Genomic DNA, 14,192 nt, shown 5'->3' on the forward strand with positions numbered 1-14,192 from the left:
GCGAGGAAACAGCCGCAGGGACGAATTCGAATTCCGCACGGGGCGGTTTAGAGGCGGCGAGCACGTGTGGCGAGATCGAGAGGGGGGGGGCGAGGGATTAATTAAAGCGGAGTTTTTCGAGCAACGGCGAAGAATTACAACGAGAAGAACGCCGGGAGCTTTAGGAGAAACGACGCGGCGTAAAGCTCAGTGCTTTACCGTGTCTGCCGGCGGTATTAGCTGCAGACGAGAAAGTTGTACCTACTTGGTCGGCAAAGGGAAGTAAATCATAGCGTTTACGTTACTGCGATACTTTTCGCGAATTTTTCAATGTCGGAAATTTGAAGCCGCGACATGAACTTTAATTAGCCAAAGAGAGGCGATAATTATTTTTTTTGTACATTTATATGTGTGTTTTTTTTACGATTGGCGTTCAATATTCAATTGCATTCTTTTTCAAAAAATTATAAAAATTTATATAATTCTTTGTATAATATCTCTATCGTGTTTTTTGATGTAATGTCGAATATTGTTTCGATATTTTTAGACATATTTTTTCCAGGTGATGTAAAATATCATACGTAACGTCTCGTTTGCTCGTCGTTATTAAATGTTGCACGATGTATAGACATTGTTCGATAGAGCCAGTCGATATATGCCGCGGTGCAAATAATAAATAACCTATCTACGCCGCGCATTTAACATTTTTCGCGCGCACGCTCGCCTGAATAAAACATGAGCCGAGGCATTAGCGTACTTAAAGTATAATGCTTTCTCGCCGACGAGCGAGCGAGTAGTCACAGATGGAAAGCCAACGATATAAAGCAGCCACACAGAGCAGGCGGAGTGTGTCTACCTTGTGTGGCGTAGCGACGTTTCGTTAAATCGACCGACAGAGATTTAGAATCGTGACGCGAGAGATCGACGCCAAGTCGAACGCGAGTTAGCATAAACCTTTCCCGATGCAGTCCCGTCACGATTTGCATCGAGCCGAGACGTCTGATTTCAGATAATTCCGGCCGAAATCCGATTCAAAGCGGATAAGTCGATTTCGCGCGGCGAACGTCGCGAATTTTTACCCCCGCGTCAAATGATTCGTCCCCGCGATTGTCGACATAAAGAGAGAAGGGGAGAGAATTTCAGTAAAAGCTTATAATAAATTCGACGATTTGTTAAAAGCTGTCGCGTTTTGTTTCTCCAACCTAAAATCTGATAAATGCGGCGGGCAACCGTAACAAATTAATAAGATCCACCGGTTCGTTCGTCCAGCGAAGCTCGCGGCCATAAATCTGTCCCTATATGCACGCGTCTCAAGCGCGAAGACAAAGAATTAAATCCTCAGCGCCGGCGATGGCACGCGCCTCGAATAAAGCAATGCATGCTCGTTGAATTGAAATACTACGGCGTTTGCTTTACGTCCACAAGTTCTGCGACCGCTGATAAAATACGAATGAAAGACAACGTTTCCTGTGCTCGCCTGGTCCCGAAATGCGATTCTCCCGTGACGCATCTCTTCCCATTGTGATTCATTATACTTTTAAATATTTCCTTTATGGAAAAGTAATTTTATTCAAGAGATAACACAAAATGTGCTATTTGGATTATTAGTAGTCAAATTAATATTATACATACAAACGCATTAATTTAGGATCCTAAAAGACGGATATTGTTATTTTCGTTTCCTCATCCTGCAGTAGTGCTTTAAATAATAAAATAATAATAAAAAATTGAATGTAAAAATCCATGTAATTCATTGTAATGCATGAGGAATTATTTATGTTCTTTCCAGACTCGTATGTGTATGTGTGTGTATGTGTATGTGTATGTGCGAAATCTTCTATCCTTCGATAATTAATTCGATGTCGGAATCGTATTTTCGAATAGTAATCCGTCCGAATGAATCACCGGCGAGAGAAAGCATTCGACATTATTTGTGGAGCATAGAGTAAGACACGGATACGAAACGGGAATATAAAGGAATACGATGTAATACTTATGCAACGCGACTTTCGCAATAGCGTTACCTTTTCTTACCTCGAAACAAAGATTTCATTGTCTCGAGAATCCGCCGTTATTGCATCAATATGCAATCATCGTTCGCTTAATCAATCTCAATGAAAGGAGAGTATTGTCGGGGAAGCCAACGCGATGCAAACACGCTTCATTTGTCGCTCGTATCTCACAGAGTACAGACAAGCCATTTCTCAAAATTAATTCCTCGAATCATTTCTTATTGACCTTAAAACTTCAAACTGTCCATGATGCAATCATTAATATATGACCAAAATCTTTTTCGGTATCTCTATATAAAAAAAATCGCGTAAATGCAAAAGTTAATTCTCCAGAAGAAGTATGCTAAAGCTAAAAATTTATCGGAAAAATGTACTATTTCAAATAAATTAAATAAATATGGATAAAAATTCTATTTTTTTCTCAGTGAAAAAAATCTATTTGCAAAGTAATAAATTCTTGATGTTCACTCTAGTTTGAACAAATGTATTATAAAATGTTTATATACTTATGTATAATATATACAATCGATACATTAAATTGATAATATAATTGGATTCTGTTTTGGCTTTTCAGGAATAGATTTTGCTCTGCTGATATATTAACATCAACAATATAATTAAAAAATTAAAATCCCGCGCGCAAACATAAAATCTAACAATTAAATTCTCTGGCTTGATAAATCAAGCAATATTTTTGTTATTACCCGAGGCGAGGCCAGTTCCGAGGACAACGTCAGTTAATAAAACACACAGGTAGAATTTCCAAAGAAGACGACGACAGTCGAGCGAGTTGCGAGCCTTGGTCGGAAAAAAAATGACGACGGGAAAGAAGAAGAAAAAGAAGATGATGAAGACGAAGAGCCGGCGTGCGATAACCGGCCGTTGCGACGCAAAAGTGTCTCGTGTTATCGCCAGAGAGAAGCCGAAGAAGGATGTGGCGAGTTGGGCGAACGAGTGCAACGAGTCCGTGCACGCGTCAGATGCAACGCGATGCAGCGGCTAAAGTGCGTGAATTTACGCGCGCGTGCCCGGTAGGATGCGTGCGAGAATGCGAGAACACGTCAGTTCTTGCGATTAAAAGTTTTTTTTGCTCCGACAAGCGGCTTCGGATAACAAGATGAGGTCGATAAAAATTTCCATTCCTCGATTGACTCTGTTAATCGACTGCAGACATTTTCGTGTTGTTGACGCAGGAACGCATGGAAAAATTAGAATAAAACATCGATACATTATGTATTCATAAATATAATATCGCGCATGGTGATAAAATTTCCATAAAAAACATGCTTTTTTTCGTAAAAGCGCGTTTTGCTGTTTTCTGCTTAATTGAGTTTGCCTATCAATTTTTTGGCGGCTGGTAAGCAAAGGCTCCACTCCCGTTGTCGTTATCATCAAAAATATTGTCCCTCTTTCCGATATTATATACAGGGTACTCTGAATTTATGAGGGGACGTGGTGCTGAAATTCAATTATGTACAATGTGTTTCGGCCTCGAGAGCGATCGAATCGGGAAAGTAACATCATCGTAATCCTCGAGGGCTATAATCGGGCAGCTTTGGATCGTTACCCTCGTTTATACTTCACGCAGGCATAATGGCCGCTTTTAATGTTCTCGGAAAAATCTATGGCGATGGCGACGATACGGGGAAGAAGGAGGCATAATGGCCTAGATGATGCATGATAATTTGCATTCAAATTGCACCGAGGCCGTCCACGAGGCCGACGTAGTAACACAAAGTCGACATATTTGTGAATAAAGACACGCGGGCGATTATACACAGCGCACGTTCTAGGCATTCATATTTCAGTTTTAATAGAGCAAATAATTTATCAAATCTAAAATTGCGTAATACGTTTTCTTGTACTATGCATTACAACTTTTATATCCACAAATTTAAATAAGCTCTCTTTTTATAAGCCTTCGGCAAAATTATATAAACGCATGGTATTAAAATTCTGAAAAATTAAAAGCCTATATCCTAGCGCACACCTCTCTCTAATAAATCTCTCTCGCTCCGCGTCTCTCGGTCTTCCGTTTTATTTACGAGCTCCTTTCTCGAAGTCGGCGCACCAACTTTCGCTCGTTGCCGTTGCTAAATGAGCCGCACTTGCCAAGGTTGGGCCAATAATCCACTGCAACGCGCCCATGCGTCTAAACTCGTGGCGCGACCTCAAGCGTTTTAATTAGCTCGTTGATATATCCCTTTACTTTCCTCACCCTTCTCGTTCGTTTACCTCCACGTCGCGTTCTTTCACAGACGATTATGTTCGCGCGAGAGCTAGTTGTAAGTGACGTATCGATTTGACAAAATCGAAGACTTCAAGCTAAAATTGCAAAAAAATAAAAACAAAAAAGATTTTAACGTTTCCATTTTAATCTTGTTTTTTTCAAATTAATTTATAGGAAAATGTTTGCCCAGAATTTATTTATTAAATAATTAATTTAAAAAAAAATATGAGAAAAACTCGCAACAAACAAATTTAACAAGCGTGCAATAATTTTTTTGCAACAAATGAAAAAAGTTGTAACAGCTAACGGGCTCTCATTAAATTTTAGTTGCAGGATAATCGATTTATCTTTTATCAAGAGTAACAATGGGATAAGAGAAACGATAGGCACTCTGTATGTTCTATTTACGCGTATCTCTCGTGATAACATTAAACCGTACAAGCAGTATCCCGATAATGTGACTTGTTAGTTCCTGTGACGGCAAACAATGCACTCTGAGTGGATTGGTAATCTGGAGATCGTCGGGTAAACGAGATGAATATCAGCCACTCTCGCCGCGCATTGTGTAATGGCATTGTACCGCTTATGCTAAACAGACACGAGCGGAATTAAAATTTGATCAAATGGGAGTAGTCGCGTTTACAATTGTGCCTCCGCTCCGCGTGATATTACCGACATTCCCACGATATTGCCCCGCTGCCGTTCCTCAACCATGATTTCGACAGAATCGAGTATCGCGCACTGTACCTCGCTTGAAAATCCGCGCCCCGATTAATCCCTTCGAATCGTGCGCTATTCATTTTCGCGTTATCTCGTTTTGTAGCAGAAATGGACGACGTTTGGAAATATTTGTTTGCGCAAGTTTACATCGATCCGAAAGCACTCATCAAAGTTGATTGATTATACCGTGTCCTAGAATTGGCAAAAAGCAAATACGTACTGCTTCTCCTTGCGAAATTAATCGCAATTAATTTTTTATCAATGGAGAGATACACAGGTCTTTTTTAGAATTTTTTAAATTTCAATATTCCGTCTTTTTTTTCTCTCTCTCTCAATAGTTAAATATTGTAAACTTGTTTCAAAAAATGCAATGGATGCATTTTACTTTACGAGATAAAAATAATCTGTTTCATATTTTTATTCCTAAACTTAATCCTTTATATCTTGAATGAATGTATTTTTGATGATTCAGAAATTATTATTGCTTTGATATTTTGCCGAGCACACATCGAATAACGCTACGTGTTTTAATGAAAAATTGAAAATCCATAAAAAAATTCTACATATCCAAAGCGAAAAAAGTGAAGTGCATCTGCTACATAAAAAAGGCACTTAGGAAATAAAACATGGAGCAGTTATAAAAAGGAAAAAAAGAAGCAATTTTATTACTTCGATAGCCATGCCACCTTTGAATCGATTATATCGCTGTCGTTCGACAACACACAGAAAAGAGAATAGATATGCATCGGTGCATATAAAAGTGATATACGATAGAGTATCTCTAGTAATAAAACAGCGAGAGCCTCGGCGTACAAAAGCATTCGATACGTACGTATGTATATATGTATTTGTGTTTGGTGTATATGTGCACGCGTATATTTTATTTTCACAATCTATCTACGGAAGCAGAAACGATTAACACGCCGAAGAAGTTTGACATAACGTGCCGCCGATACTTGTCGGAATTTGCGGATGACGATGGTTTTGCGTATCGTTTTTCTGCAGTACACGTTTCGAGATGCGCATTCTATGACACGTAATCGGAACGCGTTGCATCCGCGGCTTCGATGCAGCAGGCGCCTCGCCTTATTAAAAGCCATTCGATCAATTTTCTGAGATCTGTCTCTTACATTCCAGATATCGCGATACGAGAGAGGCTGCCGCGAGAATAGCAGAAAGAACGAGTCGCGATTCCACGGAAAAATGACAATGTTATCATCGACGAATTAGATAAGTTTCTCCAATCGGAGATGATGTTGCGCAACGCATTTTAACGGAAGAAAGATAAGACTCGCGCAAAAGGAAAATATTCTCGTTATTAATATCCATAATTTTCTCACGAGAAATTCCTAATCCTGGCGATATTTTCGTATCTAATCTAAGAGGAGGTATAACTCTTCCGATGCAAAATTCAAGATGACATTTTAATATATAATTTTCTTAGCGTCTATGGTTACTATTAAATTTTGTAGAAAAATTTTTGCAGAAACGGCAGAGGACGATTCTATCATAAAGCACTAATGTATTCGTTACTTGATGATTCATCGTTTTCGGATCGCCCGATTATAAATGACTCGCTACCTTCGACGCATTTTTTCCCAAACCCGCTGAATTACGAGACGGGCGATCATAAATTCCTGCATAAAATATCTCGCGCGCAAGTAGCATTTCAAAGAACACACCGATGAGAAACTAATAGGCAGTCGGCGCGGCGTGCGGATTCAATCGTTTCCAAGTTACCGCGCGGAGAGCTACATCGGATAAGGAACAGTCTCCCTTTCTCTCTCTCTCTCTCTCTTTCTCTTTTCTCGCTCCCTCTCTCTTTCACGACGGGACGAGAATGTAATCGATGGGTTACAAGGAGCATAAGCCGCAAGTCACGGGCGTCTATATGCGCTGTGCGCACAAAAGAGAAATAAACGCCGATTCGCGATATCGGAAAGGAATTAAGAGACCGCGAAGAGAGAGATATCGGCGATCATAAAATCCGCGCGCGGCCGTCGTTAATTTCGCGTTGCTACCTTGTGTTAAGGAAGATATATTTCCGCGAGTCCGGGTAGAGAACTGTAAATTCAACCCTACAGGTATTCTGGTATGACCACTCGCATGATGCGAGAGAGAGAGAAAGAGAAAGAGAAGCAAGACACCGCTAAGTCGCGAAGAGGCTGAGAGCCGCGCAAGAAGGACTTCGCACCACCGACAATAGTGGCGATTAATGCGCAAAGAGTTGCGTAACGCGACTACCGTCGCGATGGGAAAGGCAGCGCGGAAGTGTTGAGTATAATCCCTGTTGATAACCATTGAAGGCTCGCAAAAAGATAACGGTGGGATGTAGGGGAGCGAACCGTGACAAAAGGTGGACGAGGACTCGAATGGATTTTATGACGCTCGCAATGTCGAGGATACATTATGATCAGCTAAGTATGACGTATGCGTTAAATGTCTCACTATGTCTTATGCTAATTCTCGGGTTTTATTGATGCTAGAAAAACGAAGAAGACGTGAGAATAATACGCATTAGTCCAGCATTAGTTATCGTGTATTAATATTCTCTCTAATTCCATAATTTTTTTAAACAAATGTAATGTTTGTGAATATAAAAAGAAATAATTTCTATTTTTTTAAGAGAATTTAAAGAGAGACTTTTCAAGAGAAAAGTCGAGAAAAGAAAAGAAAAGAGTTTTTCTTTTTTAAGAGAATTTAAAGAGAGACTTTTCAATCATCAGCAAAATTATCTCTCTTGAAAAAAAAAAAGCAAATTATCGGAGCATTTTCATCTCGCAAATTAAAAACTACTATTATTCTCTTTTGCTATTTTAATACAATATCCCCGATCAAGTACGGATGACAAGAGTCGACATAAACTCAAGCTACGAATTTCACGAGCATTTTGCTGGCCGCCAGGTATACGATTACGGGAGTCGACGTTTGAAGTGACCGGAAGCACCGGTGGTGACTCCGTTTGTTTCTCCGCGCGATGATTTACGTGTAACGTGTCACCGGCAGAGCTAGGTGACAGGAATGCCATATGCGAGGTAACATGATAACCCCCGGTGGCATAAGTGCAACGCGATGTCAACGATGAGCGGCCGACAACTCGACACGGCTCACCTGATAACGTTTCGTTACCATTAGTTTAACGCACGCTATAATAACATTGCGCATCGTATCGTACACGCTCATAAACTGTACAAACTCCCGTCTCCAATAATGCTCGACTACAAGATATCACCGAGCTGCATCAAGTCAATCTATTCGCAATCATAATCCATTACCATGTGTTCGATGATTGTTCGATAGTTTGCTTGCCATTTCGTTTCAAATTTTTGATATAAATAAAATTAAAATTTTTAATAAGGAAAATTAAATTCGTATCTGAAGTGCTAATTGTGTCATTCTCTTCCAAAAATTTCATTTCACGATCATACATTTAGAATGTCCATTATTAAGTTACTAAATCCTTAAATAACTATTGTATAAAAATGATTATAATAAGATTCTTATTAAAGATCAAATTTCTAGATAACTAATTTAAAAAATATCGTCTACCTTTGCTTACTATCAAATACAGAAAATAAAATAATAAAAATAAATTTTTGGAAGAGAATCTATTTCCTTAAAAGTTAATGAATTATTCGAACGCGTTCTAATTTGAGATAATTTCAGATTTTATTTATGCGCGCAACCCAGATATTGATCATTAAACCAAACATTCTCAAGTTGTTTTCCGCATTAGGTGAAATGAAATAATACCTTAAGTCGCGCTTAATTCCAAATATGCGATTCCTCAGCAGTTAAACAGCTTGTACGCCCATCACAGAGAGCACTAAACGAACGCTTTAACCCACTTTTACCCAATTATAATAGACTAAACGTTGAAGATGCACTATCTCATTTTCGATAATACGCTAATATATACAAGATGTAGGTCTCAAGATAGTAGGCATTAGATATAGCCTGAGGTAAAATCGCAAAATATCTTTAATAAATTCCATTAAAGATAGTAAATATTTAAAAATTACAAGGCAATAAGTTATTTTTAATATAATCTTTTTATCCTGTTTCAATACCTGTCATAATTCGGTATAAAATTTTCTCGCGTATTTTAATTTTAATTTCAATAAAATATTTAAATAAATATTTCTTAATACGATTTACTGAAAAAGTACAGTACTGACAAAGCACTTTTAGATACGGTATGCCCATTTGCAGAACTCTTGCAACATTAATCGTGATCGATCTACTTAATCCGATAGTATCCACTGATACTATCGGCTGCAATAATACAGTATCGAGGAATAAATCGGGCGGAAATGGAACTCCATTGGTAGTGAATCGTTAAAAACTTTTTGGTACTGTAGTGTGTTATAGACGAACCTTATTTTTACAAACCGCATGAAACAACAGCATTTCGCTCTTCGAAGAAACCCGATACTTTTACGCTGCAGATTGGACTCATCGAAGGAATTTCGATGAGAAAACGCGACTGTTAAATTCGCGATTTATGCCAGCAACGGTACAGTAGCGATAAATTCTACGCAGAATCCCTAGGTAGAAGTTTCTCCCCTTGAGTAATAACGTTTGCGAGGATTCAGCGAGAAAACTGAAAATTATGATGCTTCTACGCCTTAACTCGATACAATTAATTTGTTTAACAGTTTAATAAAAGCGTAACAGTGTAATTAGCATAATTACAGGCTAATTAACAATAATAATAACAATTCATAATTAAATATTAATAAATATTAATAAATATTAATAAAATATATAACATCTTCCCATAAATAGATAATGAGTAATATTTAAAAATTGTTGAAGTATTTATATAAAGTATATTTATTAATTTTCTCTTAGTAAATTTTATATTATATTATATAATATAAAACTTTCTCTAATTTTTTAATGAATAAAATAGGCGACAAGATCAGTCGTGCGGAATTCAATTTTGTTCGGATACTGTGATAAAGTGCGAAGCTGGAAAAAAAGATCCCGATCCGCAAAGTTATAAAGAACATTCGTTGATTGTTTTACGACGGTTAAATATTTTCTTTCGCGACTGCTGCTTTAAGATCTACCTCGCATAAGCACCGTGCACTTATCGCTCTTATAGTAATTGCCACTCGTTACCGGAGAGAAGTCTTTTTGCCTGTATTTTGACTACATTTACACGACCTACCTCACACATAAATTTATCGCGTACGTCGTTTGGCACATTTATTGAAACGTAAGCTACACGATCTATATATTTATATATTTGTCAGAATTAAGTTTATTTTCAAATAATATAGATTACATAATGTCTAAAAAAAAATAAATCTCCATACTGTTTGTGATAAAGTGCCTTTTTGCATCCCACGCGAGTAATAATTAAATAATGAATATTTATGATCCGAATATACGTCACACAACCATTCAACAGTAGTTTTATTCGAATAATTACTCAGATAAATAATGGATACCAATTATTCGCTAATAACGCCTGAAATGTTGAGCGTATTGGACTTTATACTACAGAATATTTTTCAAATATGAGAATGCAAAAAAGTTATTTCCGTTTGTACTATTAAAATAAAGCATATATATAAAGCGACCATCGAACATAGTTCGATGAGAAATATCATCGATCATCGACGGAAATTAAAAACACTAAATTATTCCTGATGAGCTTTATGAACCATACTCTAACATCCGATCTTACAAATTATAAAGCACGTCGTATATTTTCGAGCAATTGCTTCGTCCGTGCGAGGACTTTCGTTCTGTATTAATAGTCGTAATTAAGAGCGAGCGTATAGGCGGCGGAATACCGACAACAACGTTCTCTCCCAAGCGCATTCTGCTCGTGATACACGCGACAAGGTCACGTATGCAAAGTTCAGGCCATTATGACGCTCGTATTCAGATGCAAATTGACTGGAAACGACGCGGCTCTTAAAATATACTTAAGAGAACGCGTCGTCGTTGAGATACAGCTCTCCCTCTCTTCTTCCTTCTCTCTTCTTCTCCTTTCACGAACGAACGTACGAACGAAGAAGCACTAACGAGTGTAGAAGGTGCCAATGCGGCGATACAAAGTGTGTGTGATTATAAGGCCGAGGATGAAAAACAGCCGGCTTACGCGGCAGTGCAACGTCGGGTCGGCATTATGCCCTTGGGTCCTTTTTTTCGCGAGCGTCTTAATGACAGGTCGCATAATTAGCGAGAAACTGCGCTAGTGCGTTACGAGACTTCGTACAACGAACCTCTCTCGGTGCATGCACATGTGTAAGAATCTCTTCTCTTGTAAAAATAAATTTTATAATAAAATAATATTTATAAATTTAAATTTTATAATAAGATAATATTTATTAATTTTTAATATTTTAAAAATAAATTTTTTAAAGAAAAACGTAATCAAGATTCGAAAAATAATTATTTTTCTCGTATGCATAATTTGTTTGATATAATAAAAAGTTTAGTTGTATATTTCAAATTAATTTTAATCACCTCATTTAAAAATGTGGTAAAAAACAATAATTATATATCTAAAATAAGCAGATTATATCGCATTCGATGTATTTAATATATGCTTAATAAAATTTTATTTTTTAAATAATCAAGCCACGTTAGGAGTTTTATAATTTTCAGTCTGGTAATACGTAATGCAAAGTAATAAGTGGCAATTGCCATGTGGTAATAGCATATGAGATTATATATCCACATGATAAAATATCGATCTATTATCGGTAAATGTTGATAGCAAATTACACAGGTGGAGAAGGAAAAATAATTATATACTTGCTATGAAAATCAAAGTGTAAAATTTTTAGCGTTGACTTTAGATTTTCGTGTGCAATCAATGGTGCAAATCCAATGTATCTTATGTAATCTTCTTCTTACATTACACTTTCGTGATATCGAATTTAGTCGGCTTAAGTCGCGCGTTAGTTATATAAAACACGTTCGTCATATATATCCTCTATATACTATATCGTTACATAAGCAATATTTGAATCCAAAGTATCAAGATATAGAAGCTCTATAGAGCTCAGAGATATATGTAACTTGAAATTAATGACGTGTTTTCATTACATTCTGCAGACGTGAAATAATGCATCGATAAATTAATTAGAATCGTTCTGAATCCGCATATAAATTCAAATCCTATAAATATTATGGCTCCGGACTTCATCATCTTGTTTATTTAAATTTACGATGTTGCATAAACGACTACATCTGCTTGCACGCAACAGAAAATACAAGTTGCCGTAACTTACGCATCATCTGCCCTTGAAATAATTCGATACGTGACACGTTTCCCCTCGATATACGCGTCTATCTTTTCCCGATTTTTTCGCGATCGAACTCGAATTAACAGATGATACTCGAACGAATCATCTGTATTCGCCAGGTGAGATAATAACCGTAAATTGCAACAATTTCGTGATTAGCAAACTTCGACGCGGATCGACTCGTTCGATTGACTTTTCTCTCGGATGGATCTGCTGTAAAGATCGGCATATTAATTCTTGATTTTTTTCTGATTCTCTTTTGCCCCGATCGTGATTGACGTCCTTAATTCGAACCGGTATAATGATTCATTCTCAAGTAACGGCGCGATAAGACAGAGGGATTACGTTGCACATATACGCAAACACATCGGCTAATTCAATCGACAGAGCATGCCGCAGGCTGTTAGGCAATGCGTCGACCAGCTAATGAAGTGTCATTGATTACGAACATTCATTTCGGCACGAGGCGAGAGACCCTGAATCTGACCGCAAGCGTGACCTGAATCCGCTTACGACCAGCTCTCATCTCCGTCTCAGAAATCTAGAATAGCTGTTTCCAGCAGTGATTCCGTGCACAAAGAATATTGTAACAGGAAAATGAAAGGAAATAATCACATAATAAATATAAGAGAACTCTTGAATGGAAAATAAATTAAAAAAGAAATATATATTATTATTTATTTCGCGTCTCTTTTCGAATTTAAAAAAAAAATGGTTTTTAATACGCAAATATTTAATTGTATAGAAAAGTCCTGAATCTTTTTTAAAGACTCTTTGGTCCTTCAAATCATAAGGATTTCCTATCATTGCAATAAGCAGAGGGCAAGAATCAGCTTTTACGAATTTCTTTGTAAGAAATCGGTTCAAAAATTCGGACAAAAAGGGGTGCGGTGAGCATCAAGAGCGGATGTTAACAGTATCAGGGAGTGGATGTGCAACGTGGGCGAATTATAGCAGTTTGCCGACCCACACACGAACCGGCGAAGGGGCTATTACTCAATTCCGAGATAAGGAAGAGGAGGTCATCGGACTGCATCCGCCGCCGTCGAACGACGGTCTAGTATCGCGAAGCGCATAAACTGATTCCTGACTTGACGAGAATCATGCGTTCGCTTGCAGTGAATTTGCGCGCGTGCGCGGAGGCGTCGAGGACGGCGATGCAAAGCTCGCGATGAAATCGGCAGGACTTCTCGAGAAATTACGATGCATAAACGGTACTTAAACAGATAATATCGTGCCACCAATGGAGAAAGATCGCGATTGCAATCGTACAAGTAGTATTCAAGTATATATTTTCCAAGAGATCTTATCGTCGAAAAATGACGTGGAAATCTTCTTTTTTGATTTTGGATGCGAAATTAAATATTATTAAGATAAATATAAAATATGTGTGTAATTAAAAGATAATTTTTATATGTAATTAAAACTTGTGCACTTTTTTATCTTTTTCCAGAGTTAATATTAATTAAGTCACGAAATTTCACAAACATCATGATTTATACTGTTTAGATTACACATGATTGATAAGAAACTATTAATGTCTGAATCATACTGGTTGAAACACGAATAGAATTTATGTCTCAATAGTTTACATTTTAGAGTTTAATTCTTAGAGTTTAATTCGATGTTGCTTGTGATATTTATATTACTCCAAGTATTACAAACATTTATACTAGTCGTAATGTCGAGCAATCGTGACTTAAGTATTTTATATCGTTACTCCTGTCGGGGATATTAAATCGCCGCTCGCGTGATAAATCAGTTCACCAACAAGATATGTACAATCTTAAATACGTATCGGACTCTGTTACCATAAGTCAAACTCGTTATATGTCATGTGCTATATCATGCGCGGCTTTATATATCTCATCGTACAATAAAAGCGAAATTGCCATTATAGTAATTTATGGCATTAGAATAATTTTTATCTGAATAAACATGTAAATTGATTGTTCGATGGATTTTCATCCAATTCGCTTA

The 14,192-nt window shown here is 37.3% G+C and overlaps 1 protein-coding gene across 1 annotated transcript in view; it reads right to left on the minus strand.

Annotated features, from left to right (window-relative positions):
- LOC105258010 (CCR4-NOT transcription complex subunit 6-like) overlaps positions 1 to 14,192 on the minus strand; it is a 492,810-nt gene that overhangs the window by 401,764 nt on the left and 76,854 nt on the right. The window lies entirely within an intron of this gene.

Source organism: Camponotus floridanus, unplaced genomic scaffold (assembly GCF_003227725.1).
Source record: "Camponotus floridanus strain SB8 unplaced genomic scaffold, Cflo_v7.5 scaffold5, whole genome shotgun sequence".
NCBI classification, from domain to species: domain Eukaryota; kingdom Metazoa; phylum Arthropoda; class Insecta; order Hymenoptera; family Formicidae; genus Camponotus; species Camponotus floridanus.